A 21,307-nucleotide genomic window follows, 5' to 3' on the forward strand; every position below is an offset into this window, starting at 1 on the left:
ACATGGTATTGTGAGGGCCGGACCATGGTCTGGGCACAACGTTATGTAGGAAGGGGGTCCGATAATGACTGATCTAATCACCACGTCCTCTGCACCATCCCAGAGTACGCAGCCTTGACACCAGAAGAAGCCAATGTGTAAGAATTTCCAGCACCATTTAGGGATCCCATTTAAACTTAAAGGGGTACTCCACCCCTAGACATCTTATTGCCTATAAAAAGGATAGGGGATAAGATGTCTGATCGCGGGGGTCCCGGGCGATCTCGGCTGGGGCACCCTAGACATCCGTTGCACGGAACATAACATGCTGGATGACTGGTGATGCAGGGCAGAGGCTTGCGACGTCACGTCCACGCCCCGCTCATGACATCACATCCACGCCCCGCTCATGACGTCACGTCCATGCCCCGCTCATGACATCACACCCACGCCCCGCTCATGACGTCATGGCCACGCCACGCTCATGACATCACGGCCACGCCCCAATCATGATGTCACGGCCACGCTACCTCAATGCAAGTCTAGTCTAAATATCTCAATATCCAAGAATTCCAGGGCAGCGTCCCCAAATTGATACCTGAATGTCATGTTCACAGTATTAGTTTGGTTGAGATAATTGACAAATTCCCCAAATGTCTCTTTTGTGTCCTCCCACACCACTATGATGTCATCTACAAAATGTATTGAATAGCTTAATGTTCTTAATGTACGGGCTTCTTGTAGTTAGGACTAGGTCTCTCTCCAGTACAGACAGAAACAGGTTGGCAATAGTGCAGGAGACCGTCGTCCCCATAGCCGTACCCTGTCTCTGTCTGTATCATGTGCTCTCAGATTGGTAACATCATCTGTAAAAATTGGTTTATATTAGAACAGGACACAGATTTAAGGAAAATATCAGAAAATAGACCAGTTATCAGATATAAACGCAATAAGACAATAGGAGACTTCATTAAAAATACAGTTTGAAATAGAACAAAGAAAAAAACGGATTGGTTGACAGATAGAAGACCCCAAGGAAACTTTAATGTGGGAACTGTTCTATGTGTAATACTTGAACCTCGGTAAAAGTACATTCAGACAAGGGCCCAAAATGGCAGAGGTGAAGCACCTTATAACCTGTAAAACACCATTCGTTGTGTATTGCCTGATATGCCCATGCGGTTACTATTATATAGGAAAAACTAAACGCAGGTTATTTGAAAGAATAAGAGAGCAAGTCAGGTCTGTGAAAACAGGACAAGGGGCTACTAGATTTAGTGCACACGTCAAAGAAACACATGGAGGTGATACGAAAGTGATCAGATTCGCCGGCCTTGAAAGAGTGGAACCTATAGAAAGAGGAGGTGACAGGGACCAAACGCTGGTGTAAATGAGCGCAACAAATTCTCAGCTTTTCTAAAGGTTCCGGGTTCAGTCTATTGTAGTCACTATGTATAGGATATTATTCACTTATATTTTGTGTTGTTTTTAATTTACTAGTATAATTACTATACATGAAAATGAAGGAAGGAAACTCCAGCTCGGTTCAGGAACATGTGGCTTTATTCACATCAGCGAGGCAACAGGTACAGAGAGGAAGTGACGCGTTTCGGCCAGGTGCTGGCCTTAGTCGTACGTATGCCAAGACAGCAAAAAAAAACACATTGCACACTATTATGGAAACGACACCCCTCAAGGAACGTAACAAGGGGTACGGTGAGCCTTAACACCCCACAGGTGTTTGACAACTTTTTGTTAAAGTCGAATGTGTAAATGAAAAAAAAAATGTTTCCACTAAAATGCTGGTTTTTCCCCAAATGTAACTTTTTTACAAAGGGTAATAGGAGAAAATACCCCCCAAAATTTGTAATACCCCATGTTTGGACGTCAAGTGCACTGCGAGTGAACTACAATGCTCAGAAGAGAAGGAGCGCCATTGAGCTTTTAGAGAGATAATTTGTTTGGAATGGAAGTCGGGGGCCATGTGCATTTGCAAAGCCCCCCGTGGTGCCAGAACAGTGGACCCCCCCCCACATGTGACCCCCTATTTTGGAAACTGCACCCCTCACGGAATGTAATAAGGGGTACAGTGAGCATTTACACCCTACAGGCGTTTGACAGATCTTTGGAACAGTGGGCTGTGCAAACAAAAAAATTACATTTTTCATTTTCACGGACCACTGTTCCAAAAATCTGTCAGACACCTGTGGGGCGTAAATGCTCACTGTACCCCTTGTTACATTCCGTGAGGGGTGTAGTTTCCAAAATGGGATCAAATGTGGGTATTTATTTTTTTGGGTTTATGTCAGAACCGCTGTAAAATCAGCCACCCCTGTGCAAATCGCCAATTTCGGCCTCAAATGTACATAGTGCGCTCTCACTCCTGAGCCTTGTTGTGCGTCCGCAGAGCGTTTTACACCCACATATGGGGTATTTCCGTACTCATGAGAAATTGCGTTACAAATTTTGGGGGTCTTTTTTTCCTTTTACCTCTTGAGAAAATAAAAAGTAAAAGGCAACACCAGCATGTTAGTGTAAAACATTTTTTTTACACTAACAGGCTGTTGTAGACCCCAACTTTTCCTTTTCATAAGGGGTAAAAGGAGAAAAAGCCCCCCAAAATTTGTAGTGCAATTTCTCCCGAGTACGGAGATACCCCATATGTGTCCCTAAACTGTTTCCTTGAAATACGACAGGCTCCGAAGTGAGAGAGCTCCATGCGCATTTGAAGACTAAATTAGGGATTGCATAGGGGTGGACATAGGGGTATTCTATGTCAGTGATTCCCAAACAGGGTACCTCCAGCTGTTGCTAAACTCCCAGCATGCCTGGACAGTCAGTGGCTGTCCGGAAATGCTGGGAGTTGTTGTTTTGCAACAGTTGGAGGCTCCGTTTTGGAAACAGTGGCGTACCAGACGTTTTTCATTTTTATTGGGGAGGGCAGGGGACAGTGTAAGGGGGTGTTAATGTAGTGTTTTACTCTTTATTAGGTGTTAGTGTAGTGTAGTGTAGTGTTTTTAGGGTACAGTCACACTGGCGGGTTACAGTGAGTTTCCCGCTAGGAATTTGCGCTGCGGGGAAAAATTTGCCGCAGCTCATACTTGAAGCAGGAAACTTGCTGTAAACCCGCCCGTGTGAATGTACCCTGTGCGTTCACATCGGGGGGGGGGGGGGGCAAACCTCCAGCTGTTTCAAAACTACAACTCCCAGCATGTACTGACAGACCGTGCATGCTGGGAGTTGTAGTTTTGCAGCTTGAGGCTTGAGGCATACTGGTTGGAAAACCTTCAGTTAGGTTCTGTTACCTAACTCAGTATTTTCCAACCAGTGTGCCTCCAGCTGTTGCAAAACTACAATTCCCAGCATGTACTGATCACAGAAGGGCATGCTGGGAGATGTAGTTATGCAACAGCTGGAAGTACGCAACTACAACTCCCAGCATGCCGAGACAACTGTTTTCTGTGTGAGAATGCTGGAATTTGTAGTTTTGCAACATCTGGAGTGCTACAATTTAGAGACCACTGAACAGTGATCTCCAAACTGTGGACCTGGAGGGGCAAGCTGTGCATAACTAGCTTGCCCCCTGACTGGTGAGCAGTAAGGGGTTAAGAAATATACAGGCAAGGTTTTTAGCCCCCTCCCCCGCCTGTAAAACTTGCCAATGGCTACAGTGGTATGTCCCATGGGTGGGGGGGAAGGAGTGCACCAATCAGGGGTTTAATAGTTTCCCGGGCTTTCAGAGGCCCTCCCCTGGGTATTTATAGCTGGGGAGTCTCCCTTCCCCCCTCAATCTGCCCAGGACCCGGAGTTTTGTCTGCCGGTTGGTATGTATCTGCCCCTTATATTATGGCCCGGATGGAGCAGGAGGGTGAGGGTTGGCATGCTCGCTTGTGGCTGAGCTGGCCTCCCCTCCTGTTGCACCCTGGCGTTGGGTTCGGGAGGCTGGCGGACCTCTCGCCCTCTCACAGTCCCCCCCCTGTCCTGCCCGTTCCTTTAATCCTCTTCCCTGCCCCGTTCCTTTAATCCCCTTCCCGTACCTTTAATCCTTTTCCCTGCCCGTTCCTTCAATCCACTTCTCTGCCCCTGGCCCGAGCCCCTTTGCCAGGCGTGCTCCTTATGTGCGCGCTTTGCCTCCTTCCCCGTTGCTGTCCCCTCCGTCTGCGGTGGCGGCCCCCTGGGTTGCTGCGGCTGTTTTGTATAGCCTTGCGCAAATGGACGTTTATTAACGTCCATTTGCGTGTTCTCAGCTATAATGCGCGCTCACAAGGCGAGCGCGCATCATAGCCGTCGGGTCCCAGTTGCTATTAGCAACCAGGACCCGTGCTAATGCCGGACATCGCCGATCGGGCAGATGTCCGGCATTACCTTTCTGGATGCGGCGATCAAAGTTGATCGCCGCATCTGAATGTATGTATAGGCGTCCCGGCTGCTCAGTCGGGCTGATCGGGACCATCGTGATTAGATCGCGATGTCCCGATCAGCTGGAACGCAGCAGGAGGGTCACTCACCTGCCTCCTGCGCGTCCGCTCGTGGATTGATTGCTCCAAGCCTGAAATTCAGGCTTGAGCAATCAATCACTGACAACCCAGATCATTGCCATGTTAATACATGGCAAGTGATCTGTGTGTGCAGTGTTATGGCTCCCTATGGAGCTATAGCATTGCGCACAAAAAAAAAAAAAAAAAAAAATCATTTTACCCTTGCCATGATAAATGTTTGGATCACTCCTCCCCCCCCCCCTTTTTCCCCCATACATAAAAACAAGAATTAAAATATAAATAAATAAATAATAATAATTAAATAAATAAATAAAATAAAAACTGTATTACATCAAGCATGTATATGGTATCGCTGCGTGCGTACATGTCCGTACTATCTAAATATGTCTTCGATTGCAGCATTCCTTCAATGGCGTATGCGCAAAAAAAAAAAAAAAATTAATTAATTAAAAAAAATAATAAATAAATAAAAAAAATAAAAAAAATAAATAAATAAAATACAAAAAATTTTGAAATAATAAAAAAAAAAAAAAAAAAAGAGAAGAAAAATTACAATAAAATAAAAAAGTACAAACTGTGTAGATTTCAATACACAGGCACATGTGGTATTGCCACGTGCGTCAATGTCCGCACTATCAAGTTATATATCCTCATTTGATCCGCGTGTAAGCGCGAATTAATAATTAAATATATAAATTCTACAGTCCCATATAGCGTATTTTGGTCGCTTTTCATACCTATAAAAAAAAATATATATATATATATATATCGCAACTCTGTTTGACACGACAATTGTATCGCTGTAAACTTCGGATCACGGCGCATGGTTCATGCAGCCACTGCACCCCAAACCCTCCATCACCTCTCCGCCCCGATTTCCCGAAAAACCACCACTGCGGCCGCTGCTGTCCCTCTTCCTGAGTTCTCTGCTGCTGGTTTCCCGGCGCCATTCCGGGCGGCGGCAGAGTACCCGCAACCAGGTGGTCTCCGGCGTGCCTTGTTCAACGCCTGCGGTGGTGAAGTGGTTCCTCCTGCTTTTGTGCCTTCTCCATCTTCTGGACTTAGTGAGTGTGTTGTTGCGGGGGGGGGCAGGGGGGGCTCTATTTTCGTGCCTGCCCTTGGTGCTTTGGCAGGCCAGTTGTCTTCAGCAGGCTAGGCTGGGTTGGTGCCCTCTCTTTCCCCGGTTAGTGTGCTTATGGCTGTTCTGGTAGTTTCCACCTTTTGTCCTGTGGGTTTGTTGGGTTTGGGTCTCGGATATAGGTGTATGTCTATGTTGGTCTCTGGTTGTGAGTTGGGTACGTCTCTTCTTGACGGGGTGCTTTGGTGTGGTATCAATTTCTGCGGTGCACGCTTAGGTGAGTGGTCTTTTGGCCTTACGCTCTGGATGACCGGGTTTTGTGGTTTTAGCTCCTGAGGCGTGTGCCTTGTTTTGAATCGGTGGCACCCAGTTACGGTTTTGTTTCTTTTGGTTTTCTCCCCCTTTGTTTGGTGTTTCTCTCCGTCACTAGTTGTAGTCCCTCTCCGCTGCTCTGTTTGTCCTAGTGTATTGTCTGATGTTTTCTCCTGTTTTGCTCCCGATCTCTGGTAGGCATGGGACTCCTGTATGTCGTGCTGGGTGCTTTAGCTGATGTGGCGGTGGGTAGGTTTCGCTTTGAGTCTCAGTTTGTCTTTCCTCGTGGGTTCTTTTGTTTGTGGTGGTTTTCCGGAGGGGGATTCTCCTGTGCTCTACGCTTGTTGGGGTGTGGTTTGTTGCTGTCTTCCGCATGCCGCGTTGGCGTTGGTCTGCAGTTTTCCTGTGGACGGGGAGTGATTGCGTTTTCTCTGCTTTGGTTTCCTCGGGGCTCGCTAGGTTCCCCTGTTCCGGTCCTTGCTGGTTTACTGTAAGTTCCGCATGGAATATGGTTCTGGGCGGAGTTTTTTCCTGCAGGTTGTCTCTGGCCGCCGAGGGTGTCTGGTATTTGGGCCCCCGCATATGTGCCCCTGGTACGCTTTGGGCTGACATTTCGGTTGGTTGGGTTTTATTTATTTATTTATTTATTTATTTATTTATTTTTTTTCTCAAGGGTCGTGCGGTGGCCTGGCCTGCTTTCAGTTCCCTGCACGGGGAGCTCGCTTTGTTCTCGGATGTGGCTGGTTTGGTCGGTTGTTGGTGTGGTGTTTGGTTTTCCAGTGGTGCTGTGGGGTGGTTTACCCCTGGGTCTTGGTAGTCAGTGGGTTTCTGCCATGCTTGGGGTTTTGTTTGTGCTTCTCCCTTGGTGTTGGTTGTGGGACTTTGGGTGCTTGCTTCGGCAGCTCATGTTCTAGACTTGTAACGTTACTGTGTGGGTTGAAAGTCCCCTGCGCTTGGTTGCGCGCTAATTTTGTGATGCTTTTCTTCTTTTCTAGTGTGTGATTTGAGTGATCACGGGGCGTGTTTTCTTCCTGTGCTCTGTCTGTTGCATCTAGTGCTTCGCTGTTTGGAGTTACAATTTCTTTCAGGGCTATGCTCCCTGGGTCGGTATTGGGTGTTGACGCTTTGTCCTGTTTTCTCTGGCTGTAGTTCCGGAGGGTTGCTTGTGTGGCCGGCCCGTGGGTCATCGGGGAGAGTGGTGTAATTTGTGGTCCGCTTTGGTGGCTCCTTCGACTTGGTCGCACTCACGGTACGGTACTTGCGAGTGGTTGGTGTTGGTGTGGAGGCCGGGATGTCTATCTACAGTCGAGGAGGGTCCCGGAGGTTCTGAAGGGTCTGTGGACAGGGGATAAAAACATAAAGAAGTAAAAAAAAAAAAAAAATAAATAAAATAAAAAATTAAAACTAAAAAAAAAATAAATAAATAAAAGTAATAAATAAATATTGGTTTCGGTACCTGGAATGCCCCTTGAAGTGACCTTACGAGGCTAATGTTTGATTTCCTGTTTCGTTTTAATAGGATGTGTTAACGGAAGTTATCTGCTGTGTCACCTCTCCAAGGAGGTTCGAGATTTGGGCAGTGTTCTCAGTGTATCCAAATAACATTCTGAGTATGTGATGTGGGATCTTCACCTGTTCATGTGAATCAGCTAACAATAAAAATAATAAATAATTTAAAAAAATAAATAAATAAAAAGTTGGGTGGCTTTCCCGCTGTGCTGCACGGCACATGGCAGGGGGTGATTTTCTTTCTGCTTTGCGGGTGGTGTATACCTAGGGGCTGGGCCCGCGAGTGGGTGGCCTTGCTGTCGGCGACCGGTTTTTCCTATCTGTTTTTGGGTCGCTTAGTGGCGGCTGCAGGTTTTTGGTTGTCGCTTTTGCGTAGTTTTTCTGATCCGAGTTTTTGCGCTAGCTTTTTTCAGGGCTATGTGGATGGGGCACTTTTTCTTTCTCCTCGTCTCCTTCCATGGGACTTGGGTGTCTGTGTTTTTGGGTGCCTATTTTGTGCGTTTAATGGTAAAAGTTTAAAAAAAAAAAAAATAAATAAATAAAAATAAAACTAATAAAGGCCCGTCGGTCCGAGACTGTTTAGGCGATCCGGGACACGCAGCTCGTGCTCCATGAGGGTCCGCGAATGACTGTTTTGTGAGTTCTGGATTTGCTCTCTTTTTGTATCGGGGCCGGCGGAGGTGGCTGGGTTTCCGGAGAGGGTAGCGCTGCACGACGGCCGCGGGCGATCTGCATGTTGTGTTGCTATATTCGCCCAGTTTGATGTTTCCCATGTGTGTTTTTGTTTTGAGAGCGGCTTTCGAGGTGGTGCGAGTGCTGCAGCACTCTTCGGTGTATGGGCGAGTCTGAGAGATGAGTTCACACGGGTTATAAAAACATAAATAAATACATTTAAAAAATTGGTCCTGGTGGCAGGTACCCGGATTTCCTGGAGAGGAAAAGTGTTGAGCGGATTTCCTGGAGAGGAAAAGTGTTGAGCGGATTTCCTGGAGAGGAAAAGTGTTGAGCGGATTTCCTGGAGAGGAAAAGTGTTGAGCGGATTTCCTGGAGAGGAAAAGTGTTGAGCGGATTTCCTGGAGAGGAAAAGTGTTGAGCGGATTTCCTGGAGAGGAAATGTGTTGAGCGGATTTCCTGGAGAGGAAATGTGTTGGGTGTGTCCGGGGGGCTGGAGGTGGCCCCAGGTGTTGGCTATCCACTATCTCTTGGGTGGGGGGTCGGAGCCCAGTGTAGGGCTAACTGGTCTCCTCCGTGGCGGTAAGAAGACGGTGAAAGCGGGGTCAACCCGGGGTAGACCTCCACACAGGACAGTGTGGCAGCACCTCTCGGGTTGGTAAGAAGCCAATCGGTGTCTTTGTTACAGTTAAATTGTTATTTATATAAGTAATTTTATAAATAAAGCTGTGGCCGATCCCCACCCACGGAAAAGTTAAATTGTTGTTGTGTCAGTTATTATTTAAGTATTTATTGTAGTAAGGGGGAGGGGTAGTTATAGCCTGCTAGGAGCTAATTGTGTCTCAGCAGTCTGGAGGGGCAAGCTGTGCATAACTAGCTTGCCCCCTGACTGGTGAGCAGTAAGGGGTTAAGAAATATACAGGCAAGGTTTTTAGCCCCCTCCCCCGCCTGTAAAACTTGCCAATGGCTACAGTGGTATGTCCCATGGGTGGGGGGGAAGGAGTGCACCAATCAGGGGTTTAATAGTTTCCCGGGCTTTCAGAGGCCCTCCCCTGGGTATTTATAGCTGGGGAGTCTCCCTTCCCCCCTCAATCTGCCCAGGACCCGGAGTTTTGCCCTCCCTCCCTCCCTTTTTGTATCTCTGTTTATTGTAAGTCACAGCTTGGCGGTAAGAAGACGGTGAAAGCGGGGTCAACCCGGGGTAGACCTCCACACAGGACAGTGTGGCAGCACCTCTCGGGTTGGTAAGAAGCCAATCGGTGTCTTTGTTACAGTTAAATTGTTATTTATATAAGTAATTTTATAAATAAAGCTGTGGCCGATCCCCACCCACGGAAAAGTTAAATTGTTGTTGTGTCAGTTATTATTTAAGTATTTATTGTAGTAAGGGGGAGGGGTAGTTATAGCCTGCTAGGAGCTAATTGTGTCTCAGCAGTCTCCAGATGTTGCAAAACTACAACTCCCAGCATGCCCAGACAGCAAACAGCTGTGTGGGCATGCTAGGAGTTGTAGTTTTGCAAGATCTATAGGGCAGTATAGAGATCACTGTGCAGTGGTCTCTAAACTGCAGACCTCCAGCTGTTGCAAAACTACAAATTCCAGCATGCCCACACAGCAAACAGCTGTTTGGGCATGCTGGGAGTTGTAGTTTTGCAACATCTGGAGGGCTACAGTCTAGAGACCACTATAGTGGTCTCAACGAACGCTGGGTGCTGCACAGAGATTGCGGGGGTCCCAGCTGCGGGCACCCCATGCCCCCCCCCCCCCCATGATCAGACATCTTATCCCCTATCCTTTGGATAAGATGTCTGGAGAGGACTACCCCTTTAAGCCGGGTTCACACTACAGAATTTCCAACCAGAATTCCGCTAAGGAATTTAGTTTGGAAATTTCTGTGCTGCAGAATCCCATTGTTGTCAGTGGGATTCCGCTGCACAGTGCACACTACAGAATTTCAGTGTATTGGATTGGAAAAAAACTTGCATTAGTTTCTTCACAGCACTGTTGCACTGGTGGGGGGATCTTCAAGAAATGCTAAAAATGCAACTTGGCATTAGGGATTCCTCATGTGGCCCTTTGTGTCATATAATGAGACACTCTAGCACCATGCCCCTTCTTCCATATGTTTCAAAGCTCTACAGAACCAACACATCACTCTTGTAACATGAAGGAAACCTCAGATTTTTTGTGCCCTTGCTCCTTATTTTAGCTGTTATTTGTGGAATACTATGCTTTATTGTAGCTGAAGAGACACAAAGAAATTGAAGAAGCTATACAGGAGCTTACAGTGAGTATCAGACTACTCTATACTGCTCTATAATGTCTTCCATGCTACTGCTGCTTTTTAGATTGTGTATATAGATGCTGAAAAGCAGGATCCCCTCCCTCCCTTTGTGTGCCACACCCGGTAGTTCAGAGACAACCTAAAATTAGAGATGGAGTCTGCAAAATATAGTCCTACTCCTCATGTACACACACAGCTTATCCTAAAATGTTGCCTGAAACAATAGGTATCCTTTATGCTTCAATGAGGATGTTACTTTTGTTGCGAAGGGGTCTAGATGACAGTAACCTGTGAAATTCAGAAGCAATGGGTAAATCAAAGCATAGCTATGGCAAACCTCAGAACTTCTAGATGCCCACCACATCCCCCCCTCAAAAGAAATGTTCTCATCCGCCCACACTTGCAGTAGATACAAGCTGCGCACAAGCCAACTCAAGACGCTGTAGTCTTGCAACAGCTGGAGGCACCCTAGCTGGCATACACGGGCATAAGATAAGTTGTTTAAAATGGCGGTGATCGTTTATTGCTTACAAGATTTCTGCTTGCTGTCAATGCCTGTTCGTCTAGACAAGATATAGTTGTAATTTACAGTATTAGGTCTGTACAGGTTTCTGCCTCTGAATATTAATGTTCTCATTCACTGACAAGTTTACTGAAGAGTCGGTTTTGCTTTATTGATCTAAAACTGGAAGATTCCTTTAAGGTAATTCTAGAGTCCCATTAAAATCCAGATATAACACGTGATAAATCTGATAATTCAACTAGACCCCAAAAACAAGCTCGACTAGGACATTGACAAGAATGGACATAGATAAAATCAGTTCCTCTGCGCTCCAGTATATTACCATGTTCTCTCTGTAATGTGTGGGTGGGTGGATGTGTATTCTGGGTGGGATGTGGTAGGCTCAAGGCAGCTTTGATTTTCTGATTTAGAGTTACTTCTGAAAATCCAGTTTTGCCCACATCGAAACCCATACCCCCATTTAAACCAGATCCACAAAGCCGGCTGGGTTTCTATAAAACTGCCTATTTATAACAATATCTTTATTCCCAAAATATATGTGCTGAGATACTGTCCCTTTGTATATAATATATATACTACAATACTGCCCCTATGTACATAAATATACTTACTACAATACTGCCCTTATGTACATAAATATACTTACTACAATACTGCCCTTATGTACATAAATATACTTACTACAATACTGTCCCTATGTACATAAATATACTTACTACAATACTGCCCTTATGTACATAAATATACTTACTACAATACTGCCCCTATGTACATAAATATACTTACTACAATACTGTACCTATGTACATAAATATACTTACTACAATACTGTCCCTATGTACATAAATATACTTACTACAATACTGCCCCTATGTACATAAATATACTTACTATAATACTGCCCTTATGTACATAAATATACATACTACAATACTGCCCTTATGTACATAAATATACTTACTACAATACTGCCCCTATGTACATAAATATACTTACTACAATACTGTCCCTATGTACATAAATATACTTACTACAATACTGCCCCTATGTACATAAATATACTTACTATAATACTGCCCTTATGTACATAAATATACATACTACAATACTGCCCCTATGTACATAAATATACTTACTAAAATACTGCCCCTATGTACATAAATATACTTACTACAATACTGCCCGTATGTACATAAATATACTTACTACAATACTGCCCCTATGTACATAAATATACTTACTACAATACTGCCCCTATGTACATAAATATACTTACTACAATACTGCCCCTATGTACATAAATATACTTACTACAATACTGTCCCTATGTACATAAATATACTTACTACAATACTGCCCGTATGTACATAAATATACTTACTACAATACTGCCCCTATGAACAAGCATATAACCACTTTCTTCTACGACATTCGGCAGCACAGAAGGGATATTCCCGGCCTCTTTTATTCCCAGTAGGACCGCCCACCTACAAAAAAACTCAAAAGAAGATTAACCAACTGGCAACAGACATACCTCATAAGTAGCCAACACACCTGCACGCAATTGTGTTTTTTTCTGTCCTCTTTTCTTCCTGGTAAGTGGTGTTTCCACACCCTGTTTTCTGCCCACCTGTAATACCTTCTTTTTTTCTTTCCTTTTTCCTTAGGTTCTGTAAGAAAGTTTTAAAGCTTACACCAGTGTCCCAGCAGGTTGTCTGAGGGCCAATGTGGGTAACCCTGGCCTACCTGGTGTCCTGCCATCCTTACTGGCCCATGTGGGTGACCCGGGTGAGGGTAAGAGGCTTGGTGGCTAAGGCAGAGATGTTGTGCCCCCGTAGTAGATCCAGAAGCTTGGGGAGAGCCTGGGGTGCTGTTCCCCCGTGTAGGCTTCATGACAGCATATATTGGTGCGCTGCTCGGTTTTTCCTGGGTGCAGCTGGTGACGGGAGTTGCGATGGTTCCCTCCCCCTTCGTTCCCCCCGCGGTCCGGTAAGTATACCTTTTCTCCCTGCAGCCGTCGGGAGGTCCTTCTGCGTGCCGCGCCGGAATCAGAATGACAGCGCGCGTGCGCAGGACCTAGGTCGCGCCGGAAGTGACGTATTCTCGGCGCGACCGGAAGTCGGGCTGTACGGAGCGGCGGGGAGGAAGGAGATTTAAACAGGCAAGAAGCCGGCGTTCGGTCTCCTGGAACGGAGGCAGCCGGACTTCTTGCCTGCAAAGGTAAGTGTGCACACTGTCACCAATGACTATTGGATGCACACTGTCACCAATGATATGTTTTTTTGTCGCACACTGTCACCAATGATAGTTGAGGCACACTGGCACCAATGATAACAAACTCCCTAACATCATGGAGGGTTAGGTGCTGGCACCTGGGAGTATTGCCCACGGACACCAATGATGATATCAGCACCAATGATGCACTGACACCAATAATGATCAAGGGCACTCTGACACCAATGCTATCGCCACCATTCATCTGCTGACACTGTTTCTTCTACCCTGTGCATATACTGAAGTAACCTCGCTGCATTAATCATGGCTTAGGACATCAGTTTGGTCTGTGTACACTGGTTGGTGCTGTTTTGGGGTACTCTAGCACTGTCTATGTTATGTTAACCCCTTAGAAATCAGACCGCAGAGTCTATTTTTTTACTATACAATAGGCTGTAGCCCTAGTATAGCGTACTTCTTGTGAGGGGGTCTGTCTTGGAAGTGGACGTGGTGTTTTGCTTACTCCCTCTGTCTGTATTCCTTCCAGATGTCGAGCCTTTCTGCCCCTAGGAAAAGGAAGTCAAAGACTAAACACAGACTCTGCGTCTCCTGTGAACAACCGTTGCCTGAGGATCAGAGGGGTGATCTGTGTAGTACCTGCAAACATCATCTCAGGAAGAAGCCCGCTGGACACAAGTCTCTATGCGTGAGTTGCTTTCAACCTTTACCCCCTAATGCCAGTTCTACTGTGTGTAAGAAGTGTTCTGAACCTCAGGAGACTGCCGACTTCCTTCAGGAGGCGAAAGGTTTTTTCTCTTGGTTTAAGGAGAGTTTCGGCTCCACCTCTGAGCAGGCCGCTAAGAAATGTAAGCTAAAAGAGAAGAGGCAGTTAGCTGTTTTATCCCCTTCACCGCCTATCACTAGTGACACCTCCAGTGACTCAGAGTCGGATTCAGAGGAAGTTATTTCTGAAGACTACTACCTCTTTAGGAAGGAGTTTGCAGATAAACTGGTGATTGCTGTGAAGGACATTGTTGAGTCATCTAAGGAGAAGGTGGCAGCTCAGGATAAGAATAGTCTTTATTATTTTCCAAAGAAGGTGTCCAATGTGTTTGCAGCCCATCCGGTGTTAAAGACAGTGATGGAGAAGGAGTGGAAGAAGCCGGAGCACAGGTTAGAATTGGGGTCCAGGTTTCGTTCAGTTTATAAGCTGGATCCAAATGATTCAGAAAAGTGGGAGAACCCAGCCAAGGTAGACACACCAGTGGCTAAGCTATCTAAGAGTACTCTTCTGCCTGCAGATGATACCTCTATTCTGAAAGACCCTCTAGATAAGAAGATGGATACTCTCCTGAAGCGTACTTATTCTTATACGGCTGCAATGACTAAAGCGGCCTTATCTGCAGTACCAGTTGCTCGGGCTTTAAGAGTCTGGCTCAGTCAGTTGAGCAGGGACATAGAAGAAGGTGTTCCCAGAAGGGAGCTGCTGGAGGAGGTCGCCACCCTGAAGGTAGCAGCGGAATTTTCCTGTGATTTCCCGCTAGATATAACCAGAGTCTGTGCTAAGAATCTTGCAGTTTTAAATTCTGCCAGGAGAATTGTTTATCTGAAGCCTTGGCCGGGCGAGACCTCTTCAAAGATTAATTTTTGTGCCCTTCCCTTCGAGCCGGGGTTCCTGATAGGCTCCCAGTTAGAGGATATTTTGGCTCCAGGCAAGGAGACGAAGGAGTTAAAATTTCCTTTTTCAGAAAAGAAGAAGTCCTTTCGTCCCTTCAGGGTCAGGAGGTCCTTTTACAAGAGAAGATCCTTTCAGGACAGAAGATCCACTCGTCGCTTCCAGAACAGCAACAAAAGAGGGAAGCAGACGCAGTCCAAACAACCCAGGTCAGAGTTCTGACGCCAGGCTCCGAGATACCGTAGGAGGCAGGCTGTTGAGACATCAAGCAGCCTGGCAGAAGATTACGACAGACAGCTGGGTCTTAGAAATTATTTCTATAGGTTACAGCCTAAATTTCCTGGAGTGTCCTCCAGAAAAGTTTCTCTTGAACAAGAGCGATGGGGTCATGCAGTCTCTCCTACAGGATTTCTTGATGAAGGATGCCCTGGAGCCAGTTCCGGTGAACCAACTAGGCCAGGGGGTGTACTCCCCGATCTTTCCTGTCCCAAAGCCAGGCGGCAGGTGGAGGCTCATAATCGACTTGCGATACCTAAATCGATTTTTAAAAAGAGAAAAGTTCCGCATGGACAACATAAGATCCGCCACCACTTTACTCCAGAAGGACGACTGGATGATTACCTTAGATCTCATGGACGCCTATTTACATGTCCCGATAAACCTCGAGTCAAGAAAATACCTCAGATTCGCAGTCGTCCATCAGGGAGAGGTGAAACATTTTCAATTCCGCGCTTTACCCTTCGGCCTGTCTTCATCCCCAAGAGTGTTCACGAAGGTAGCAGTAGTCATTGTAGCAGCCCTGAGACTACAGGGAGTCCAGATCGTGCCTTATTTAGACGATTGGCTGCTCGTTGCAAGCTCGCAAGATCTTCTGCTACATCATCTGCATATGACTCTGAATCTCCTCCAAGAATGCGGTTTTCTTCTCAACAAAGAAAAATCAGACCTCGTGCCTGCAAGACGGAAGAAATTCCTTGGTCTGATTTTGGATTCGTCGGCCGAGAGAGTCCTCCTGCCAGTGGACAAACAGACGAAGATTATACAGTCTGTCACAGATCTGATTCAGAAGCCGGTGATGCAGATAAGAACAGCTATGAAGGTTCTAGGACTGATGACTGCTGCCATAGAGGCAGTACCATGGGCCAAGGCCCACATCAGAGAACTCCAGACAGAGATCTTGCAGGTATGGGACCGTCATCCAGAAAACCTTTCAGCCCCGCTGTGTCTCTCACCTCACACACGATCAACTCTTCACTGGTGGTTAGACAAGGAGAATTTGTCACGAGGCAACTGCTTCAGACTACAAGATCAGTCTATAATTACAACAGACGCCTCAAAGTTCGGCTGGGGAGCGCATTACAACGGTCAGTGGATCCAAAAATCCTGGTCTCCAAGAGAAAGACTGTTCTCCTCAAACCTGAGGGAGCTAAGAGCAATAAGATTAGCAGTGATGCATTTTACTCCTCTTGTCAAGGACACTCCAGTGCTGGTACAGTCGGACAACTCAGTCTCAGTACATTACTTGCGGAAACAAGGTGGAACAAGGTCTCAGGCTCTGCAGAACGAGTGCAGCATGCTCATGAACTGGGCCGAACACCATCTCGCCTCGCTCTCGGCGATCCACATAAAAGGGGAGCTGAACTACCAGGCGGATTTCCTGAGCAGGTACACCTTGAACCCCAACGAGTGGGAGCTGAACCCGAAATACTTCTCCCAAATCATTCTGAGATGGGGATGTCCCCAATGGGACCTCATGGCTACCCGACAGAACAGGAAGTTGATGAATTTCTGTTCCTTGTACAAGATAGATCAACCAGATCATCTGGATGCTCTGACCATGAGCTGGAAGGGGCTTCATGTATATCTGTTTCCTCCAATTCCTCTCATGAGCCGGGTCTTGAACAAAATCATCCTGGACAGACCAACAGTACTGCTTATAGCCCCATTCTGGCCTCGCAGGGATTGGTTCCCGCTTCTGCTCCGACTGTCAGAGGGCAATTTCTGGAAGTTCCCTCTACACGAAGATCTACTTCTCCAGAGAGGTTTTTTCCATCAACATCTAGAGCGCTTACATCTGACTGTGTGGAGTTTGAAAGGAGAAAGTTTAGAGACAGCGGCCTGTCTGAAGAAGTCATAGACACTCTTCTATCAGCTCGCAAGCCATCTACTAACCAGCTATACTCTAGAGTATGGAGAAGATTTTTATCCTGGAAGGCTGAGAAAGGGGACCCAGAGATCTCGCTTCCAGTGGTGCTGCAATTCTTGCAGGACGGCTATTTGAAAGGGTTGAAGCCCAATACACTCAGAGTTCATGTAACAGCTATTAACTCTTTTACAGATGGTCGATTTGCCAACCAACCCTTGATCTCCAGATTCTTTAAAGCTCTAAAGAACCTTAGACCGACTGTCAAGACTCCAATTGCCACTTGGGACTTGCCACTAGTCCTGAAGAGTCTCACAGGGGCACCCTTCGAACCGGTCGCTGAAGCGGATATCAAGTGGGTCTCTTGCAAAGCTTTGTTCTTGGTGGCAATCACGTCTGCTAAACGTCTTGGAGAGTTACAGGCCCTGTCTTCCAAGTCTCCCTACATCAAGTTCACACAGAGTGGAGTTCTGCTCAGGACTGTTCCCTCCTTTGTTCCCAAGGTTGCTTCAGAAGTCAACGTCAACAGAGAAGTTTTTTTGCCAAATTTTTGTCCCCCTGAAGATGAAGATAATCTTCAATCTCTAGATGTGAAGAGCACTCTGTTAAACTATCTCTCCAGAGTAGAAGGGTTCCGTAGGGACGAAAATTTATTTGTACAGTTTGGAGGACCAAGAAAGGGGTGTAAAGCGGCAAAGGATACACTGGCAAGATGGATAAAGTCCACAATCATAGAAGCTTACAGGTTGGAGAATTTAGAGCCGCCTTTTCCTTTGAAAGCCCATTCAACTCGTGCTACGGCGACTTCGTGGGCTGAGAGAGCGCAAGTGCCGCTGAATGACATCTGCAACGCTGCTTCGTGGTCAACTTCATCCACATTTATCAAGCATTATCGGCTCGACATCCAGGCACAGAGTCCAGCCTTCAGTTCGGGGGTTTTGTCTGCTGCATTACAAGATTGAACCCCCCCTTTTTTTGTTCTTATTAGCTGCTAGCGAGCATCCCTTCTGTGCTGCCGAATGTCGTAGAAGAAAGTGAAAATTGTATACTTACCGTAATTTTGCTTTCTTCAAGACAGAAGGCAGCACATATAACCCTCCCAATAAATTTAATTTGTGCAACCAGAAAAGAGTCTAGTCATTTACACAATTGCGTGCAGGTGTGTTGGCTACTTATGAGGTATGTCTGTTGCCAGTTGGTTAATCTTCGTTTGAGTTTTTTTGTAGGTGGGCGGTCCTACTGGGAATAAAAGAGGCCGGGAATATCCCTTCTGTGCTGCCTTCTGTCTTGAAGAAAGCAAAATTACGGTAAGTATACAATTTTCACTATAATACTACTCCTATATATATATATATGAATATAAATTATATAATACTGCTCTTATGTACAAGAATATAACTACTATAATACTGCTCCTATATACAAGAATATAACTACTATAATACTGCTCCTATATACAGGAATATAACTACTATAATACTGCTCCTATATACAAGAATATAACTACTATAATACTGCTCCTATATACAGGAATATAACTACTATAATACTGCTCCTATATACATGAATATAACTACTATAATACTGCTCCTATATACAAGAATATAACTACTATAATACTGCTCCTATATACAAGAATATAACTACTATAATACTGCCCCCTATATACAAGAATATAACTACTATAATACTGCTCCTATATACAAGAATATAACTACTATAATACTGCTCCTATATACAAGAATATAACTACTATAATACTTCTCCTATGTACAAGAATATAACTACTATAATACTTCTCCTATGTACAAGAATATAACTACTATAATACTGCTCCTATATACAAGAATATAACTACTATAATACTGCCCCCTATATACAAGAATATAACTACTATAATACTGCTCCTATATACAAGAATATAACTACTATAATACTGCTCCTATATACAAGAATATAACTACTATAATACTTCTCCTATGTACAAGAATATAACTACTATAATACTTCTCCTATGTACAAGAATATAACTACTATAATACTGCTCCTATATACAAGAATATAACTACTATAATACTGCCCCCTATATACAAGAATATAACTACTATAATACTGCTCCTATATACATGAATATAACTACTATAATACTGCTCCTATATACAAGAATATAACTACTATAATACTGCTCCTATATACAAGAATATAACTACTATAATACTGCCCCCTATATACAAGAATATAACTACTATAATACTGCTCCTATATACAAGAATATAACTACTATAATACTGCTCCTATATACAAGAATATAACTACTATAATACTTCTCCTATGTACAAGAATATAACTACTATAATACTTCTCCTATGTACAAGAATATAACTACTATAATACTGCTCCTATATACAAGAATATAACTACTATAATACTGCCCCCTATATACAAGAATATAACTACTATAATACTGCTCCTATATACAAGAATATAACTACTATAATACTGCTCCTATATACAAGAATATAACTACTATAATACTTCTCCTATGTACAAGAATATAACTACTATAATACTTCTCCTATGTACAAGAATATAACTACTATAATACTGCTCCTATATACAAGAATATAACTACTATAATACTGCTCCTATATACAAGAATATAACTACTATAATACTGCTCCTATGTACAAGAATATAACTACTATAATACTGCCTCCTATATACAAGAATATAACTACTATAATACTGCTCCTATATACAAGAATATAACTACTATAATACTGCCCCCTATATACAAGAATATAACTACTATAATACTGCTCCTATATACAAGAATATAACTACTATAATACTGCTCCTATGTACAAGAATATAACTACTATAATACTGCTCCTATGTACAAGAATATAACTACTATAATACTGCTCCTATATACAAGAATATAACTACTATAATACTGCTCCTATGTACAAGAATATAACTACTATAATATGTTAGCTATAGTTATAAAAGCTCTACTAGAGACAACGGTGCGATGTCGTCCTGAGCTGAGTGTTATTGAGGTCGGGCCCAGAGACGAGCGGCTTCTGTGGGCGAGATCCTCCTGAGATAAGACGTTGGTATGTGGATCCTTCTCTCATTCCTGGGTACATAGAAGATTTCTTATATTTTACATGAAAGCCGTGTTATCAACAGGAAGGAGTGGGAGAGAAGTTTATGTGGCAGATTTCTCAAACCCCCTCGCCCCCACCCAGGAGACCCCTCAGAAAGTAACAAGGCTTTTCTGTGTATATATGTATAGACTATTGTGGAACATTGTGTTTTTTCTTATGATAAATTCAGCTACCGGTGAAAACCTAATCCTCAGATCATCAAACATCCCAAGGTGTCTTGTATGACAGGGGCCATCATATTATCATACAGCTGTATATCTCAGGAGGACACGATCATCTAACATTCTATTTTTATTCTTAGCCTTTTTTCTATATTGCATTTAATGAGCTTTTCCATTCTCTACGGATATGTAAATCAATGGTCTAGTCAATTGTGCAATGGAAGCAGGTCTGATGAAACATCATTATGTATTCTCAATGTCCTTTCTATTATGCCTCAGTGGCAGAAGCTTTCACACTACATATTGTCAAGCTGCAGTCCTGACAAACCATACCAGCACTATAGTCTAAAAACAGCCTCCATTTACAATACTGCCCCCTATGTGCAAGAATATAGCTATTATAATACTGCCTTCTATAAACAAGAATATAACTACTATAATACTGCTCCTATATACAAGAATATAACTAATATAATACTGCTCCTATAAACAAGAATATAACTACTATAATACTGCTCCTATATACAAGAATATAACTACTATAATACTGTTCCTATATACAAGAATATAACTACTATAATACTGCTCCTATAAACAAGAATATAACTGCTATAATACTGCTCCTATATACAAGAATATAACTAATATAATACTGCTCCTATATACAAGAATATAACTACTATAATACTGCTCCTATAAACAAGAATATAACTACTATAATACTGCTCCTATATACAAGAATATAACTACTATAATACTGCCTCCTATGTACAAGAATATAACTACTATAATACTGCTCCTATATACAAGAATATAACTACTATAATACTGCTCCTATATACAAGAATATAACTACTATAATACTGCTCCTATGTACAAGAATATATCTACTATAATACTGCCTCCTATATACAAGAATATAACTACTATAATACTGCTCCTATATACAAGAATATAACTACTATAATACTGCTCCTATATACATGAATATAACTACTATAATACTGTTCCTATATACAAGAATATAACTACTATAATACTGCTCCTATAAACAAGAATATAACTACTATAATACTGCTCCTATA

The 21,307-nt window shown here is 43.8% G+C and overlaps 1 protein-coding gene across 6 annotated transcripts in view; it reads right to left on the bottom strand.

The window, feature by feature from the left end:
• The window catches only part of CD4 (CD4 molecule), an 86,536-nt gene that overhangs the window by 30,318 nt on the left and 34,911 nt on the right, over window positions 1–21,307 (bottom strand). The gene's annotated exons all lie outside the window — the stretch shown is intronic.

Source organism: Hyla sarda, chromosome 7 (genome assembly GCF_029499605.1).
Source record: "Hyla sarda isolate aHylSar1 chromosome 7, aHylSar1.hap1, whole genome shotgun sequence".
NCBI lineage: Eukaryota > Metazoa > Chordata > Amphibia > Anura > Hylidae > Hyla > Hyla sarda.